The following is a 19,330-nucleotide window of genomic DNA, read 5'->3' on the forward strand; positions in this document are numbered from 1 at the left end:
CCATGGCTTCATCTTTCAACTATGAATGATTTCATGCACACTTGTGTGAGCATTATTCCTTCACATCCAACAATCATTCCCCCCATTCTTGTAGTCATCCCTTGTCTGTTCCTTGGGTCTAGTGATATACACCAGAAGGATGGCCCTAGGGAAGTCCGGTACAGGTTTTGGAAGCCCACCGGAAATTCTAGAGCAGTGATTTTCAACCTTTTTTTTTTAAATCTCATGGCATATATAAACTAATTATGAAAATTTTGCAGCATACCAAAAAATAGATTTTTTGCCAATCTGAAAAAAATAGGTATAATTTTGATTGATTTACAAAAAAATAATAATAGTAATTACCTACTGTTTTTGCTCCAAACTGATTTTTAATAAAATCAGATGTCTATACTTGTATATAAGTAGTTCTGGTACCGAGAATAACCAATCAGATGCAACCTTATGTGATGTGACCAATACATATGATTGTGTTGGCTATTGTCATTTTTTTTTAAAAGATTTTATTTATTTATTTTTAGAGAGGGAAGGGAGAGAGGAAGAGAGAGAGAGAGAGAGAAACATCAATGTGCAGTTGCTAGGGGCTGTGGCCTGCAACCCAGGCATGTGCCCTGACTGGCAACTGAACCTGCGATGCTTTGGTTCGCAGCCCGCGCTCAATCCACTGAGCTACACCAGCCAGGGCATCATTTTTAAATCTGACAATCTAAGGGAAAAGAGGTCAGTGCCCCTGACTAAATAGTTAGGTATTGCATATTTAAAAATAGAATTTTAGAAATTCTTGAGGCATGCGGGTTAAAAATTTCTATTCTAGAGTGCTGGGTAGTATAGTGTGGTTTAGTGGTGAGGAGGGTTGGTGATGAGTGGATACCCTCCCTTCATCCCATGGACTCCTTGAGTAATGGGAAGGGGTGAGATGCAGTCAGAGCAGAGCTCTCTCACATGGGACACGGGTCCCTCTTGCTGAACCTCGGGACTCCCTCCTCTGTTACTCGCCAGCAATGAGAATTTGTGTAAGTTCTTTAAACTATATGAGCCTCAGCTTTCTGACCTTCATAAGGGGTCAGGAAGCTGCTGCTACTGCTACTACACATAGTCGTTGAAAGGTATAAATAAATTTAACAATGTATATGAGAGTTCTTTGTGAAGGTACCATATACTACTGATGCCATTGTTAAGCCTTTTGTTTTCTATTGTACCATGTACTAAATCAAAGAGCAAAGTGGCTGCCTGCTGTGCACATGCTCTCATCATGTTCTCATTAACATATTACCATAAAAGCAAATATGAAAAGCTGATGACAAAGGAGGCAAAGGTTATTTAATATCTTTTAGAGCATATGTTTCCTAACCTTGCTGCCTGATTCCTCCAGGTCCAGACTGATTTCTTTAAGACCCTGAGTTGGTGCACATGTGCTAATCTGCATGGTTGATCTCAGGCCCCCAGATTGATGTGGGTTAAGGGACATTACTCTTTAGCGGCAGTAAGGCAGGGTAACTCCTGCATTAAGCAGGAAGCAGACTGATATCTCACCAGTTCAGCTAGCAGAGAATATGCAGTGCCGTTTGTGGCAAAAGCAGGCGACTGAACGAGCAGGGTGTGCCGGGGAATGAATTACACTCTGAGCTTCTGCATCCATTAAAATGAGGCCGCTCTGGGGTCAGGCGGGTGGGTGATGTGTCACCGAGGCAGGTTAAACTGATTTGACCTTCCAGCTCACTGATTTGAAGCTGACAAAAGGGGCTGTGCCATTGCTCTGGGCTCAGAATGATCTTACTATTGTCTCTGGCCATTTTGAACCAGGAAAATCTCTGATTTTTTTTCCTTAGGATTCTATTTTCTTTCTTCTTCTTTTTAAAACACCATTTCATTTTTATTTGCACAGAAATCCAAATCAGTTTTATTTTTAGGATAGGATTTTGGTATGATTGTGGCTAAACCCCAATATCTTTATCCCCTTTTAGCATCTTGCTAAATAGGACAAATTGTGCTATTTCTGTTTTTTCTTTCTTTTCAAAAGCAATTACTTTTCTGTCATTTCCAGACATTCAGGCAGAAGAGTCTGCCTTGATTACCCACCCTTCCACTCCCCTCCCCCTTTCAAGTCCTCGGGCTCCCGCACCGCTAGGGAAGAATTCAATTAAATGAAGTGTCAATGGAGCTGCAATGGTTTCAGGTCAGAGACGTCAGTAAAAAGCTGTGGAGCTGTGCTGCCCCGGTGTATGTAAATGTATATATTTATACCAGGGATGTCAACTTTCAGGACTCTCCTTCTCTGCTCTTCCCTGATCAAAGATGATTGCGGTGGCAATTATTGCAAAGGAAAAGAAAATCAGCACCACCCCCCACCCCACATCCATGGCTGTCGATATTTAATTGCTTGGAATAATGGAACAGGAATCTTTTTCCCTTGCACACAGCCACATTTAGCCACACACAAACTTTCATGCATGGCTGTGCTAGGGCACAAACACACATGATGGCAATGCAGGAAAATGTACATGTACACAGAGCTGCCTGTAGCACAAAGGAAAACACTGCACTCTCTAGCTAATTCAATAAAAGCAATGCATAGTATCCGGCTCACATTAAGAACTATGTTTTTATCTTTCTTTATGAAAGACTTAATGATTTTTATTCCTTTACCAAAGAGATAGCTACAGTTGAAAAGGAGATAAAGGGAGAAGTCACAGCAACAAAATATATAAATACTTCAAATTGCTTTTGTGATTTAATTCTTTTGTGCACACAGTCTCAGAAGTGGTAGGTCTTTGCACAAACACTTCACATGTTAATACCCCTCTCAGACCCTTCTTTTGCCTTGTGTAGGCAGTTACAAGGACAAGTTGAGTATTATATGCTATTCACTAGGTTCTAGGCTTTCTGTTTTTGTTCTCATACGACATGAGGAGGGATTCTAACTTGCATCAACAAATATAAGGAGTGACATTCACATGCAGAGAATTTGAGTTTTCTTTCTAATGAGTTCTGCTAAGTCTAGGCACCGGGAGTGTGTGCTGCTTCAGGCAGGAGTGAGTCCCTGGTCATGGGGAGAACACAGGCCCTGAAGTATCCATCCACATGGCGGATTTAGGTTTTCCTTTCGGGCTCCTGAGGGCTGCCAGATTTTAAATATTATTATTTGGTCTAATTGATTCCTCCTTTGATGGCAACAGAATAAAGACAGGGAAAAAATACCCTCAAAAACCTTGTTAACAACACAAAGACACTTGGCTTGGTGTTACAACAGCTAGAAGTTTTCCATTTTCGTTTTGTGAATTAAGTAGTTAAGGCTGTATGAGAGAAGCATATAGCCATCCTTTCTGGGACAGTTAAGAATAAACAAAGCTTTTCAAAAATAAGAAATTTAATTTTTTTTTCTAATGTTATAATGGTTGAAATTAATTTTTTTCCTAAAAATTTCAGAAAATAGAGGTGCTATGTAGCCAAATGCAAACCAAAGAAGATCCCAAAGCACCTTATTTTAGAGATTTGGCGCTAAATGTGGTTATGTGGAAGGGCTCCACCAATATGCCAAAATGTTACAAATGAAAATGAAACAGATAACAACTGCTTTTATTTGTTTTGCTTGTTCTGGTTCCTAACCTGACTCTGAGCTTGGATCTTGCATTTCTGACTCCCTTCTCTAGTGGCCCACAGAGCCTCTTTACAAACGTGCTTCACTCAGGCTGTGTCCTCCCGGCTGCACAAACGCTGACTGTTCATTCTAATAGGGGAGGCAAAACATAAACAAATAATTACAGTGTAGGAGAAAGGCCATGAAAAAGGTGATGAGAGCCTACCCAGGAGGGGCACAAAACCTATCTGGAGGGGAGGAAATGACATAGGATCCTGTTCTGGAGGAGGTGATTCCTCAACCAGAGCTATCCAGCAGGGTACCAGGCACAATCCTCAGAGCAGCCAAAGTTACCTTGCATTGGAAGTTAATTTTCCATGTGATTTGATCTCCCTAATCCTCATTCAATGGAAATATAAAGCCCTCCTCCAGTTTCTTGCAAATTCCTTGGTGGGAGTGGCTTGAAGTCCAGCACCTACTGTACATTTGATATCAGTGGCATTGAACTTCCTTTGGCCTGTCCCTTCCCACTGGTCTGTACTAATCCATGTGTGGTACTTGGTACTACACAAGTACTTAGCACTTGGTTTGTATAAACCATTCCCACAAGGTGTTGGTATGAACATCTTCAATTTGGGGGGAATAGGGATTTTACATCACCATATTCTTGGCCCTATCTTGGTTTTCTGAAACTTCTTACCTTTCTTTTCTGCAGTCTTCCCTCAGACTCCTCCCCCAGCAATAGGGTTTTTTACCTGCTCCACTGTGCATATCCACTGTACTTTAGAAATGCACTTAGTATGTTTTCTCTCTCTCTGTCTCTCCCTGTTTCCCTCCCTTTTTCTTCCCCTTCTTTCCCTCCCTTCTAGTAGAGATTTTAAATTTTAGTATTTTCCCTCTTCCTCTTTTACTTGTCTCTGCAGAGATATCTCTTCTCATGCTGAGGATTATGGAATCTTTTCTCATCACCTCCCAACAAGGTAGGGTCATTCCACAAATATTTATTACACTCCAAGTGTGTGCCTTGCTCTGTTTCATAGGCACTAGGAACATAGCAGGAAACAAAGAGATCCCTTGTCCTCATGGGGTCAGCACTGTTTCTCATACTATTTCCCCCTATTTTTCCAGGAAGTAAAGCATATTTGATAGATGTTTCCTGAATGAGAATTCTCATTTGACTTTCTTCTGCTGCCTTATCTCTCCTCACTCTACTTCATCAACCCTGTGCTAGACACCCTCAATGCCATCAGTCCATTCCTGCTGCTAGAACTTTGTGAGGGCTATTTTTAAAGGTAACATTTATTGTGGTTTATTCATGAGCCTTTCAAAGTGCTTTATAGTCATTCTTTCATTTAATTCCCACAAAACCCAATTAGTAACAATATTATTTTTGTTTTACAAGGCAATAAACAGCTTAAAGCATTTACATTTTCTTGCCCAATAGCTGGTCTTTACCTATTGAAATCCTATCCTCACTTCATAACCAATCCCAAATCACATGATCTCTCCCACCTTTGAAATGCCACATCACTGTTTCAGCTCTAACTTAATTTACTATCTGTATTTAAGACATGCATCTGACTGTTAGACTATAAGCTCCTTAAGGGTTCATCTTTGGATCCATTCTGTTGCTTGCAAAATAAAGCATCAGTAAATATCTGTGAATTAAATTAAGTTAAATAATAGAGCAAATGGCTTATCTCAAAAAGGTACTGAAGGTCACTTAAATTATCTGTATCTACTAGAAAGTTCAGAATGGTGTCCTGCATAGAATCAGAAGTTTGAAATAATTTTGAATATTATATAATAACTGTACGGTGTGAAGCAACATGGCCCAGGACTGTTTGAGGCTAATGTGCACTACTGTAGGAATAAAACAATATTGCAGAAGTTAAAAAAATAAAAACACGAATCAGCCAATTTCAGAGTCATTAAATGATGAGAGGGCTTATAATTGCTTCAAGTAAACAACTTAATTATGTTTTCAGTTCAGATAAATTTTTGTATAGCTGTCTAAGTCAGAGTAGAAGTGTAGCTAGAAAAAAAGACCCTCAAGTGCTCAAGGTCCACTATAGTTAGTGAAGCCAAAGGCAGTGGTTGTCTGTACATGTGTCCATTTTCTTCTTCTTGTCCCATGACAGTGAAGTTGTGACAAAATGTTTTGTCAGGGAAGATTCACCAAGATCTCCATAGATTCCATTAAAGGTTAGGTGATGCAGACACTGGCCCACAGTATCTGAGTCATTATGGATGAAATGAGACATTCACACGGACTACCAAGTCCTGTGGAGGAAAAGGGACAGCGTGGCTTTTGTCTCAAGGGGAGCAAAAGCCTTGGCCCTTGCCATGACCCGCCTTTATTGGGTTTCTTGGCACATTACATGATGGTCCTCATTTATTATGCACAGGTTTGCTTTAGGTGGTTACCTTTTACAGAAAACAAAGAAGCCAATGCCACTAATCACATCACAGAAGAGGGATATTTGCAAATGAAAAGGCAAAAGTGGTTGAACTAGTTACATTCATCCTTGGAAGGTTTAGCATGGATTTTAGGAAGTTACTTTGCAGTAAATGTCCTCAATTCAGGGTGAGGGAGTTTTTTAGCAAGAGCGAGACTCAAAGCTGTCTAGGCACATTGCAGGCCTGATTCCCCATGGGAGAACCTATCTGTGGGCATGGGTCCTGTGCATCTTCGAGTGGGAGCTGGCCCACGCCACGCAGAATGGTCTCCTATAGTAAGGGACAGAGGGAATTACAGGTGCCTGTCTGTTTCTTTTGGTAAAGTCTATTTCTCCTTCATACCACATAATCAATGTTTATTTTATGTAACTGTAGATAGGTATGTAGAAATGATAAATATCAATGCTTAATATAGGTGAAATTATGAGGAAATAAAAATAAAACAAGAAAAGATAGAGTTAACTACTGAAATAGAAGAGTGTTAAAAGAAAGTGGTAGAATATGGACAGTAGGACTTAATAAAGAGAATACAGTTCATTTTTACTGAGCCTATTACTCATTTCAAAAAAGCAACTTTGCCTCATTGATTTTCACTGGTCATTGGGTCACCCATTTGCTGCCTGGTGCTTTGATTTCTTTTAAAAAAATTCTTTATTCAGCTATTTCGAACCTCTATAATTTTATTGCACTAATCAAATGACAGCTCGAGCAATGTTTTCATTATGAAAATATGGTTAGAACAGCCTCAAAAAGGATATAGTTTGTATATAGTCAGAAAGAAACTTTTATGCAATATTTCTCAACCATAAAGACAACGGCCACTACGAGGGATACTCAAGGTTTTCTAGCAACAGTGTTCAGGCTATCCAGGTCTCAGTTTACTGGGTAGTTTCCTTTGCCCCTCCAGATCTATGCTGCATCCTTCTCCACTATGTTCTATGTTAAGGAAGCTGACCTTTATTGACCAGATCAACTCTCCCCTTACCTCTGGCTTTTATCTGGTTAAGCTAAAGAGGATCAGAGGGAGGGTGAAGATCTGCTCCTTCTCTGTAGTTCACTGAGGGCAGCTGTGTTCTTTAACTGAAAGTCACTATTCCTCCCAAGATATCCTCAATACAACTCTTTTCCTTCTTACCTATAAGCCTAGGGGTATAGCTCACCTGTTCTGTTACTACCTCCAGGATACTGTACTATCCTTTGCTATTATCTGCACTCCTGCCTAAACCTTTATAAGTGGTTGCTTTAGTATACTCTCCTTGAATTCTTACTCTCAGTATAACAGCTGTCTCTTGCTGGGACCCTGACTATACTACTCAGGTATTTACCTAAACTGAATCCTTATTACTTTCTATCTGATTCTCTGTTTTAATAAGAACAGCCTGATTGGTTATACCAAACCCAACTCATATTACTCTTTCTTTCTAGAAAGACTTTAAATTTCTTTCTTCTAATCCAGGTTTATCAATATCTTATGACCCAACTAAAAAGTCACTGCCTTCTCATTACCTAATTCCAAAGCAAAATTACTAGTCTGTTCATATGTTATTCAAGGGACTTGAGTCTAATTTCACTAAACATCTACATATATTATATATACACATATATTTTCTAGTTGTATCCATTAAAAAGGCCTAGAAACAATGATCAACACAGCTGTATTCAGAACCCTTTGTATATAGACTATGATTTTGAAATACTATTTTATTTTTAAAACCCAGAATTTCTTACAGAAATGATTGATTTCAGATCTGTGATAGGAAATGTACAAGATGTGCTGGAATTTCTTAATATAGTAGATAGCACAGAAACGATCAAAGACTACTTGGATAATGTCAAAACAATTATAGACCAACTTGAAGAGACTTTGTATAGGCAAAGATGGTATATTTTGAGCTTCAATAATTATAAGAATTTCAGTGAATTGAAATCTATGAAATATATTTAAATCCATAAATAATTATACTTAAAAAACAATCAACTGGTCATTTTCTGAGGATAATAGGTAGCTAATTTATTATCTTGATAACAAGATAAATACACAAAGTATCAAGCATTATCTTGACCTTTTCATGTGCATTGTTTTATTAAATAGCCAAATAATACATGAGGGTAAGCAACTATTAATATTTATAAAATTGTTCTAGTTAATATATGAAAACAAAATAGAGAATGTCATCATTTTGCAAAGCTCAGTGGATCTAGGTATTAAGCATTACTGGCTGTTAACATTACAAAAAAACTCCAAACCACTCACTAGGTGTCTACTCATGGAAGAACACAATTCTTGTCAAAGGGTTTGTACCTTTAGAAGTCAAGCCTCTGGATCCAGCTGCCAAACTGCAAAAATACAGAGGACAGAGGAACACACTGACCTACAATTAGTTTGCAATTAGCAAAATCCAAACTAAGGAGAAATTTCATGGGTCAAACAGCCTGGGTTCTTCAACAAATAAATTGTAAAGGGAAGGAGATGATGGAAGGGGAAATGATAGAGAATTCAATGTGATATCAAGGCAAAAAAATAGGGAAGACTAAACTATAGTGGTTAGAGATGTATACTTGGGTGATAAAAACATAAAGAAATGTATATATCTACTATCACACTCAGGAGGGAGGACAGAGGCTGTGATTGTGATGGGGCACGTGGAGGAGTATCTGGATGGCTGAGGAGTATCTGGATATCTGGTATCTGGATTTGCTGTTTCTTGATTCAGGTGACTGTTATAAAGGTGTCTGCCTTATTATAATTCAGTAAGCTATACATTTGTTCCACAAAACAGCTAATAGTTGTGGAATATGACATACTTACACAAATGCGTAGGTTATTAGGTAGGTAGGTAGGTAGGTAGATGGAAGGATGGATGGATAGAAAAATTAATGGGTAGGTATGTTAAAAAATTGTTTCACAACCCCAGAGATAAGGGGGGGATCTTCTGAATAATTACAATAGCAGGAGTTGAATAATTTACTAAAAAAACAGCATTCTGAGCTTGGTGGGATCTTTCCCCTGTGTAAACCATGCATTTGTTAGCAGAAGTTTTTGCTTTTTGGTCAAAGCTTGAGATCTCTGAATAAAGTAGTTGTTCTGCTCAGTGATGGTTCCTTGGAAGGCACTGGGACCTGAGATAGAAGCAGAGCAGAGACTGAGCTTCTCTGTAGTACCGTGCAAGATGTGAAATGTAGAAAAAAAAAGGAAGGACCGTTCCACCTAAGAAAGGTACATGCAAAAGTGCTTTACCTCCAGAGGAAAGGCTCCTTTATAATCACAGAAGTCCTCAACCAGCCTACTTGCTCCCTATCTGTCAAAACCCACTCAGCCATTTACATGGAACTGGAAATAAGCCCTTCTTTTCATTGGTGAGGCCTACTACACAAACAAATGTACCAATCACAGAAGAAACCATGATCCTGATTCATAATGATATATGGACAATAAAAGAACATCTGTTCGAAAAGATCAACAAAATGAAGGAGAAAGTCTCTAATAAATGGAACAATTTATCATGGCAGAAACAGCTATTTGAGAAAACAGAAACTTGTATAAATTCTAATTCATACTTCCAGATAGATCTGAGAAGCTACTGTATTTATTAAATAAAATAAGATACCATAAAACAACAACAACAACAAAAAGAATTATTAGCCCTGGGCAGGAACTCCATTGGTTAGAGCATCGTCCCGATATGCCAAGGTTGCAGGTTTGATCCCACATACAAGAATGAACCAATGGAAGCATAAATAAGTAAAACAACAAATTGATGTTTTTCCCCCTCTTTCTCTTTCCCTCTCTCTCTCTAAAAAATTAATAATTAAAAATTTAAAGAATCATTAGAAATTAAAAATATAACTTCAAAAATAAAAAGCTCAGTAGTTGACTAATAAGTGTAGCTGAATACTACACTGGTAAACTGGGAGATGAAGTGAAAGAAATCTCCCAGAATGTAGAACAGTAAGATAAAAAAAGAGAAATTATGAAACAAAAGTTAAATACATGGAGGCTAGGACTAGGAGGACCACCATATGTTTAACAGAAATTTCAGAAAGACAAAATAAACATAATGGAGAGGAGTAAATGATCATAAAAATAATGGACTATAATAAAATTTCTGAGCTGAAAAACACAAAAATCTTTGGATTGAAAGGAACTACTAAATACCAAAAGAACAAGGGAATAATGGCTTATACCTAAACATATCCTTGCAAAATTTTAGAGCTTCAAGAGTTAAGAGAAAATTCTAATAGTTTTTTTGAAGGGGAAATGGTTATTTATAATAGAACAAAAAGAAGACTGATGTCAAATCTCTCATTAGCACCATTGGATGTTAGTAGACCTTCAAGCAATGACTTCAAAGTTTTTAGGGGAAAAAAACATTTTAGCCAAACTACCAATTAAATATGAGTGCAAATCAAATTTAATGATATACATACTGGTGTCCCATAAAACTATGAGACCCAAACCAAGGGCATGTCATCTAGTTTAGGCTTATATGTACCCCTCCGTTGAAGTATAGCTATTAAAATCAAAACATGCATGTTTTAAGTGCACCAACCAATGTGTACACACACACACACACACACACACACACACACACACAATATCATAGCAGGATTAAACTTCTGGCCACATAAGCACTCAAAATTTACCACCCATATATCCTATATAAAAATTGCTTAGGTAGATTATTTTAAGTAAATGACAAAGGAACCCAAAGCAGAGGATTACATAGAAGACAAAAAGCAGTAATAGCCAAGTAGGACCCTGAGTAGAGATCTTGGTGCTTAGGATATTCTCCTTTCAATGGCGACCTTTCAGTGAACTAGGATTACATTTCTCTATTGGTTCAGTCATTCTACTTGGTTCTATTGTGACTATATAATCAAAATGTAATTTTATCTTGAGTCTTTAGACTCATCCTATGCACAATGCATGTAAGATTTACTAAAGGTTACAGAAAATATTATTAATGTTATAGACATTGACAAAATAAAAGTAATACAATTACCAACAATTTGGTGGGACAGTGAAGAAAAGTGATGGAGGGAGCTGTAAACACACTATTTTCATAATCTTTTTAATATTTTGATAGGGCAAATGAAAAAATAGGCTTTAAAATATGTATCATTTAAAATTATAAAGGCAACCACCAGAAGAATTTTAGATACACTGCTAATGAAAATTGTGGGTAGGCCCTGGCTTGTGTGGCTCAATGGATTGAATGCCAGCCTGGGAACCAAAATGTTGCCGATTCAATTCCCAGTCAGTGCACATGCCTGGGTTGTGGACCAGGTCCCCATTTGGGGGCGTGCAAGATGCAGCTGATCAGTGTATCTCTTGCACATCGATGTTTCTCTCCCTTTCTTTCTCCCTCCCTTCTCCTCTCTCTAAAAATAAAAAAAATACAATGTTAAAAAAAAGAGAAAATTGTGGGTAGGGGAGTAGGTATACGTAAGATGGAAAGCAGTGTAAGTGGATGAAGAATCTCACTCAGGTTAGAATCTATTAGGTATGATCTAGAGTTGAAACATGAAGACACAAATGAGAGAATATTGTTAACAGTTATAATGGCCAGGTCTAGCCGGAAAGAGATTTGGAAAATGAGTATGTGGTGTTTTCTGCAATACTCCTAAGGAAGGAATGCTCCAGTTATCAAAAGGGAGTTTAAGTGTTAGGCAGTTAAAAAAAGAAAATAAATATAAAATAAATGATACTTCTAGCATGTTTTTGATGTCTATTCAAATATTTACTCTTTACTAACATGCCAGGTAGAGGTAGAGTGATTCATTTAACCCCTTGTGTTAACAATAGAAAAGGGTGAGAAATAGTACCAATTAAGCACCTACCTTGTGCTTTTATTAGGCACATCTCTTGTAGTATCTCATTTAATCTTCATAATCACTTCATAAGGTAGAAACTGCTATTCCATTGTATAGGTAAGGAAACCAGGGCTCCAAGAATATAGGACATTTGTTCATGGTTATTTAGCTGGAAGCAATGGAGTCTGTACTGAAAACCAAGGCTGTATGACTTGGAGGTTCATGCTTCTCCCACTTCTCCATGTTACATCTCTCTCCATGTTAGTCTATATTTCTGCACATGGTATTCATTACATGCACTTTTGTACCATGTATGTTTTATCTCCTCAACTAGATTGTTAGGACCTTGATGATGTGTTCTGTCTGGCACAATTCTTGTGTCTCTTACGGCACACACTGCAGTGCCTTTTGTATAGAGTAATTATAACTGATATCTATTATATGACTATGCAGTTATATCAATGAAAAGGGAAGTCATGTTTTTTAAGGTATAATAAAGGATCAGTGTTGTGAAACTCTATAATCCTTGAACCACATCAAAGTGTCCATCATAAATTTATAAGTCCCCATCTTTTTCTTCATTTTCCTAATTTTTTTCAGGATTACAAACCAAAAAATATCAAGATCCATTTTTCCTATTTAAATTTCTAGTTTTCCTTCAACATTATTTTTTATTTATTTCCTTGTATTAGTCTTATGCTTTAGGTACATTAGCTGTTAGAAAGACCTTTGACAGCTAGCTTATGATGCTGCCCACTCTCTGTAACAATTTTTCTAAGGACAACTGGCCTAAAATCACTTAAAAATGAAATTTGGAATATCATGTCTTTGTAAACAAGCTACCTGTACACAGTCTGTATTCATAGTGTCTAGCTCAATGTAAATGCCAGTTGATTCATATGTAAAATAAGGAGTAAATCTTTTATAGACACATTCATTCTTCGTAAAGGTGCCTGTGAAATATGTCTATTACTAAATCATTCATGTTAGGCAGGACGTGAATGCTGTAGTGTTTTATTCTTCCTCTCATTCACACAGTTATCCACACAGCCCCTCCTGCTTGGAGCAACACATACTCAATAATCACTACACTCTGCCAGTGTACATGGATTTCAGTCTGTGTTTTGTTTCATTACGACAGCATCTTGTTTCAATAAAGGCTGGCTCTCAGGCTTCTTGTGGCTTTTATTCCGAGCTGAGGATGCATGCTTACAAGCTGCCTGTCTCTTTGCGTTTAGCTTGCAGTGTTCGCCGCCCCTCCCCCAACCATCCTCTCCACTGTTTCTGTTACTACTTTTATTCAATTCAACACTTGAGGGGACTGCAGATGAAATGCCTCTGAATCTAAATTGCCAGCAATGGAAATAACAACCTATTTTCTGACCTCCCCGTCTTCTACCCACACTTTTCAAATCTGAGTCTAGGAGCACACAGCTGCTCTATCTCTGTCTCTTGGGTTTAGTGGTATAGTGGCTTTTCTAGGCTAGAAAAAAACGTACAACCTTTAGGGAATCCATTAGGAAAAATATTTGGAAAGAGAAAGAAAGGAGTGGGTATGCCTGATCTTATAGGGCAGATACAAATGCAGCAAAATACATGCTGTAGAACAAGAAATCAGAATTCACATGCCACACAGTGAAGTTGTCACCTTGGAGGATTATACACTAACTCCACCAGCACTAATCGCTACTAAAGCATTTTTGAAATTTTTCTTGCAGAATTGCTCTCAGTGTCAGCACACAAGATGTATGAGAAAACAAGCCTCTTAACAGCTCATTTTTAAAAATTCTAGACAGTATTACTCAGTTTAATCACTCACCATGTTACAAGACTTCTCTATGAATGGATTTTACCAAGTGAAAAATTATTAAATTCTCCCTCAAAGTAGAAAAACTTCACATGGATGAAATTGAAAAATGTGATGTAGACTCTAATGAAAAACCTACTATGTGCCCATAGGTAGTAGACACAGTAAGTAGCAGTAGTCCCATTTTAGAATTATCTAAATGACTTATCAGAGATTAAGTAACTTGTCCAAGGTCACACAGCCAATATATGGAAAAGGGAATAAATCTGTTTATTTATTTTGCTTCTCAACAATGCAGGAAGATATGAGCTACTAGGATTCTTGGAGCAGAACCACTCCTCTGGGGAAGGCTTCCAGAGTGCCAATGAGAACCCAGTGAGTGACTGCAGCTACCAAGGCTCCAGAAATGGCTCCCTGGGTGGGCATGACTTCAATGCCAGGATGATGCTGGAGACCCAACAGCTCCTTTATCAGGTATGGAGGCAGAAAGAGCAACAGATGAAGATGCAGACTCCTCCCCACAAGGGACCCAACAACTATGTTTCCATCTAACAACCCTTCTTCTATGCTCAGCTCTCAAGGGGCTTTGGTTAACTCCATTCTTCCCTTTGTCGGTTTGGACTCAGAGGTGGGTGGTAATGACTTCCATTGTAACTATTCTCTGAGTACCTCAACATTCCTTCTTGATTCCTTTAACTCTGCCCATACCTCTATAATCCAGTCCATTCATTACATTATTTTTAGACAAACCCCTGTTTCCTGTTATATTTGATAAAGATGATAATTGTGAAATATATTTAGCTGTGAAATAAGCAAAAACAAAAAGAAAAAGCAAATACCCTTAAAAATCCTACCTTAAAGGAATAAAGGTTATCTTCTGTTTTAATGAGCATGCAGACATCACAGTCCAGGAGTAAAGATATGGATTTATTCCTCTAAATCCAGCTCTGCAAGAAGAATTGGTGGGTTACTCTTTAAATAATCTGACCTCTTTTATATCCTTGTTGAATTTCCAAATGGGTGGCTAAAAAATTTGGGAAGTTATTTGAAGTAATTCTAGAAGCAATATAATTGGGCGAGCTTAACTGAACATATCTCAGTATTTTTAATTGACAAAATGCCTATCCATGAGTCATAATTAATAAATCCACAGTGCTGAAAACATGACACAACACACCAGCCTGCTGGGAAAGAAACGAGTTCATGCTCATTTTTTCATCTAGCTGTAGAGGCCCTTCTGATATATGCTCTTTCTTCTCTAACCTCCTTTCCAAAGTCGGAAACACATTTTGTTTCTCCCACAGTGGTTAAAAAATGACACATTGGGATGTGTCTACAGGCTGAAGTATGAGCCAATTTCTAGGAACCGAAACCATTGCCAAAAAAAAAAAAAAGACACAGAGCAGTACCTCTACAAATTCAAATTATCTCTGGATACTGTCACTAAAAAATAATGACTTGCATTCTGTGCAGCAACCAGGAAGCAATGTTGTGTGACTTTTCCCTCCTCAGACCCCATCCCTCACAATTCCCTTCTGCCAACAACCCAAATTCCATTCATATCTAACGCTGGAAAAGTATGTGGTGAAGGGATGGGAGGGGGGTAAGTATTTGGAATCATGCTCTTTGTTGGGGAAATCTGCAAGCTTTAGCTGTTTCCATTTGAATGGCATTTCATTTTGCCCAGTTCAATGTTTGCTGATCCTTTGTGCTGTCTAGAAAAGCTTTGATTAAACATTCTAATTTCAGCTAGCTTTTTCTTTTCTGCAGGGCAAGCCCTTGTCCTGAAAGTAGAGTAATGTGGTCAAAAGGAAAACAACAAAGTAGGAGAATTGAAGGGAAGGAGTTAGGAAGCTTAAAGGAATTACAAGTTTGGTGGATTTAACCAGCAAAATGTTACATTAACCAGGCATCTCTTTTGATTCCGGTTTTACTAATTTCTTACACTCCGTGATTCTGATATGGAAACAATGAAAATCTTCACCTATAAAACCCATGTTCTATATCATTTATATTTTCCCACTAGAGATGGTACAGAGAGAATCTTCGTTGGCTCAAAACAAGAATGCCTTTGCTACCAGTGTTCTTTTTATTTGATTCATGTGGGGAGAAAAACAGAAGGTGCTTATTCACCAGCATATAATTTCTGACTTTGCTTTAAATATGGTATTTGTTCAGCCAGGTCCTCCCAATTCATTAACTATTATTACTTGATTTTAAATTATTATAGGAAGCCTGAAAAAGCCAATTATTTAGAGGCATGTGTGTAGGAGTTAGAGGCACTAACACATACACATACATATATATATCTCCACAATTATTTAGAACCTTGATATACATGCATATTTAAAATCCTCCCAATCCAAGTTGTGAGTCAGCTGAGAGAGACAAAGAAGTCAGGCAAGTGGAAATAAAATATGCTGTATAATCCATAAAGCGTCTGTTGGATGTGGCCTCCATGGTGCAGTAATACACAACACGTCTTCCCTTCCAAATTCTAAAAACCAAATAAGAGAGACAAAGATTGGGCTCTAAATAGTGGCTTATTTCTTGTAAGTTTGTGAAAGATGGCTTGTGTGTAGAGCAACAATAGGCTTAGTCACCTGTACCCAGCTGGACAGTTTTCCCTGGTTTTCAACATTAACCCTTACCTTGTAGCCAGCCGCAGACCACAGCACAATGTCTCTCTGCAGACAAGGTCCCAGAAAGAGGAGGGTGGGGCTACAATGGGAATGTCCAGTTAGTTCCTCTTCAAACACACCAATCAAATGTGTTTGGAGTGGGCATGTTGTCTGTCTCCTTCAGAGAGAGAACAAAGGTCTGTGGCTAAAAATGAGGCTTGTTTATAGGAAAATACCTCCTCAAGGAAACAGGGGGGGCAGGGGGAAATTATAGCCCACACAACAGACAGCTTTAAAAAAAATCTTAACATTTTGCCATATTCCATTTGCCTTTTTCAATGTTTGTTTATTTTAATCCTCACCTGAGAATATGTTTATTGATTTTTAGACAAAGAGGAAGGTGGGGTAGGAGAGACAGAGAGACATCAGTACGAGAAACATCAAATGGTTGCCTCCCATATGTGCCCCAACTGGTGATGGAACCAGCAACCTAGGTATGTGCCCTGACAGGTAATTGAACCTACAGCCATTTGGTGCACGGACGATGCTCCAGCCAACTGAGTCACCCTGCCAGGGCTCATTCGCTTTTTTTTACAGATAGTGTTGTTGCCCTCTGTGTACCGTGACCTCATTCATCTCCCCTGACTCTCTCCTGGTGACCACTATAGTGCCTGGTGTGCATCATTCAATGCATGTTTTTATACTTTTACATGCATATGCATCTCACATGTGTACATATACATAGATGATACATATGGCCCTTATGCCATTTATAAATTTTAAATAAGTAGAAAAAGAGTAGATAAATTTGTAACTTGCTTTTTCATGTAACATAATATTTTTGAGGTTTATCCATTTGGATACTCGTAGCCATAAAGTTTTAAATTAGATGAAAACCCACACCTTCCATTCTTCTATTGTTATTTAGTTGTTATTTATTCCCCAGTTTTTACCATTATAAACAATGGAGATAAAAACAGTCTGGTAAATATTACCTTCTGTATGTGAAAGTTTCTATGGAGCAGCACATCTCACCTTGGGTGGGACACGGTATCCCTCAAGCCCCAGAAAGTGCTTGGAAAAGTGTGAGAATGTGTCACATGTCAATTACTGGGAGGAGTACCACCAGTGTTAGCGGGGACCAGAGATGCTCAATGTCCTTCATAGTGTTGATAGTTACACCCAAAGGATTATCTCATCCTAAATGCAAATAAGTCCAGTACTAAAATCATCATTCTAAATATATCCCCATTGGACAAAACCATGTCATAGGATATGCAAATCATCTTTATTAGATATGGCCAGATGGCACTTTGACTTGGCTTAACTGATTTATAACCTGACAATTTCTTGTTAACTCCACATCCCTACCAACACTTGTGATTATCAAACTTTATAATTTTTTGCAAATGTAATAAATATTAAGTATTGTCTCATTGTCTTAATTTACATTTCTCCATTGCTAGTTGAGGACGAATATGTTTTCATGTGGCCATTTGAGTTTAATCTTTGGTTGCATCTAGTCTTCTGTAAAGTGTGTATTTCTATCCTTTGCTTACTTTTCTGTTATTTGTCTTTTAAAAATTTACCTATGAAACTAAGAGTTCATTACATTTTGGATATGTTGGGGTTATGAATCCTTTTGTGTATGTTGTGACTATGCTGTATAACATTTCAATGTATAATGATATACATTGAAAATTATCTTGCCCCATCTGTGTCTTATCTTTGAATTTAGTTTGTGGTATCTGTTGCTGAATAGGACATTTTAAAACTTTCAGTGTAGAAAAGTTTATTAACATCTTCTTTTCTGGTTTGGGATTTTTGGTTAATAAGTCCCTCCTTACTACACTCCCCTATATTTTCATCATAAAATGTAATGCTTTTGCTTACCTCTTCTCCCACATCTAGGTTTTCAATATTTCTGTAATTTTTTTTGTATGGGGTAGATATCAAATTTTATTTTCCACATAACTTACCAATTGCTCCACACCATTAATTTAACAATCCATGATTTCCCAGTGACTTTTAACACCCCTTCTCTGTATAGCATGTCTCCACACATGGATCTATTTTAGGACTTTCGATTCTATTCCCATGATCCTGTGCAAATACCATACTGGGTTGGTTAGTATGGCTTTATAATAATAATTTCTGTACATATACAGAATTTTTCATCTATAGGTATCTGTTAAGACTCTTGCAACTCTGCTCTTCAGAAGAGTATTACTATCCTTGATTTGGTATTCTATATAGATTTTAAGGACAGCTTGTCCTTTCCTGGCTGTATAGTGAACCTGTAGTTTTGCTGCCTTTCTTGAATGTTAGTATAACTGAGAATAAAATTAAAAATTGATCATGATTTCTCTCCAACACCATTATATTCTGGCATTTGTTGTTTCTGTTGAGACAATTATTGGAAGTCTAAATTGTATTTCCTTTCTTAATCTATCTTTTCTCTGTAGTAGCATTTAAGATTCCTCTCTATCCTTTATATTCTACTGATCCATTATAAGGTGTCTTGATGTGATTTTTATGTGTATTTATCTTGTTTGCATTTAAAGTGCATTTTAAATGTGAAGGCCACTGACTTTAAAATTTTGGAAATGTGCAGGTGACCACCATTTGAAATATAGCTTTTTCTTCTTTCCTTCAATTCATTTCCTGTGGATCAATATTTAGATGTGGCTTGGAGCTTCTCAATATATTGTCTATATCAAAACTGCTTTTATTTATGTTATTTCTTTGTCCTTCTGTAAATTTCTCACCACTGCCCTCCATGTGATTAATTATTTCTTGGTGGGCATAAGGTAGATTTTTACTTCATCTATTGAGTTTTTAAATTTTTCATCTATAGGTATGTTGTGCTAGGTCTATCGCAGAATAGATTTTTATTTTATTCTATTTTTTATTGTTGCTCAAGTAAAGTTGTCTCCAATCTTTAAAAGATAATCATCCTAGGGTCATTATTCTGAGTTTGAGGAGAAATGTGCACTCCAGGATGCGTGGACAGAGCTCATTTCTTATAATGCATTGATTATGTTATAAGAT

General features: G+C 37.5%; 1 pseudogene; it reads left to right on the forward strand.

Moving 5' to 3' along the window:
- The window catches only part of LOC123806122, a 131,805-nt pseudogene that overhangs the window by 94,474 nt on the left and 18,001 nt on the right, over positions 1-19,330 (forward strand).

This window comes from Phyllostomus hastatus, unplaced genomic scaffold (genome assembly GCF_019186645.2).
Source record: "Phyllostomus hastatus isolate PE091 unplaced genomic scaffold, TTU_PhHast_1.1 phas_scaffold_345, whole genome shotgun sequence".
Classification (NCBI taxonomy): domain Eukaryota; kingdom Metazoa; phylum Chordata; class Mammalia; order Chiroptera; family Phyllostomidae; genus Phyllostomus; species Phyllostomus hastatus.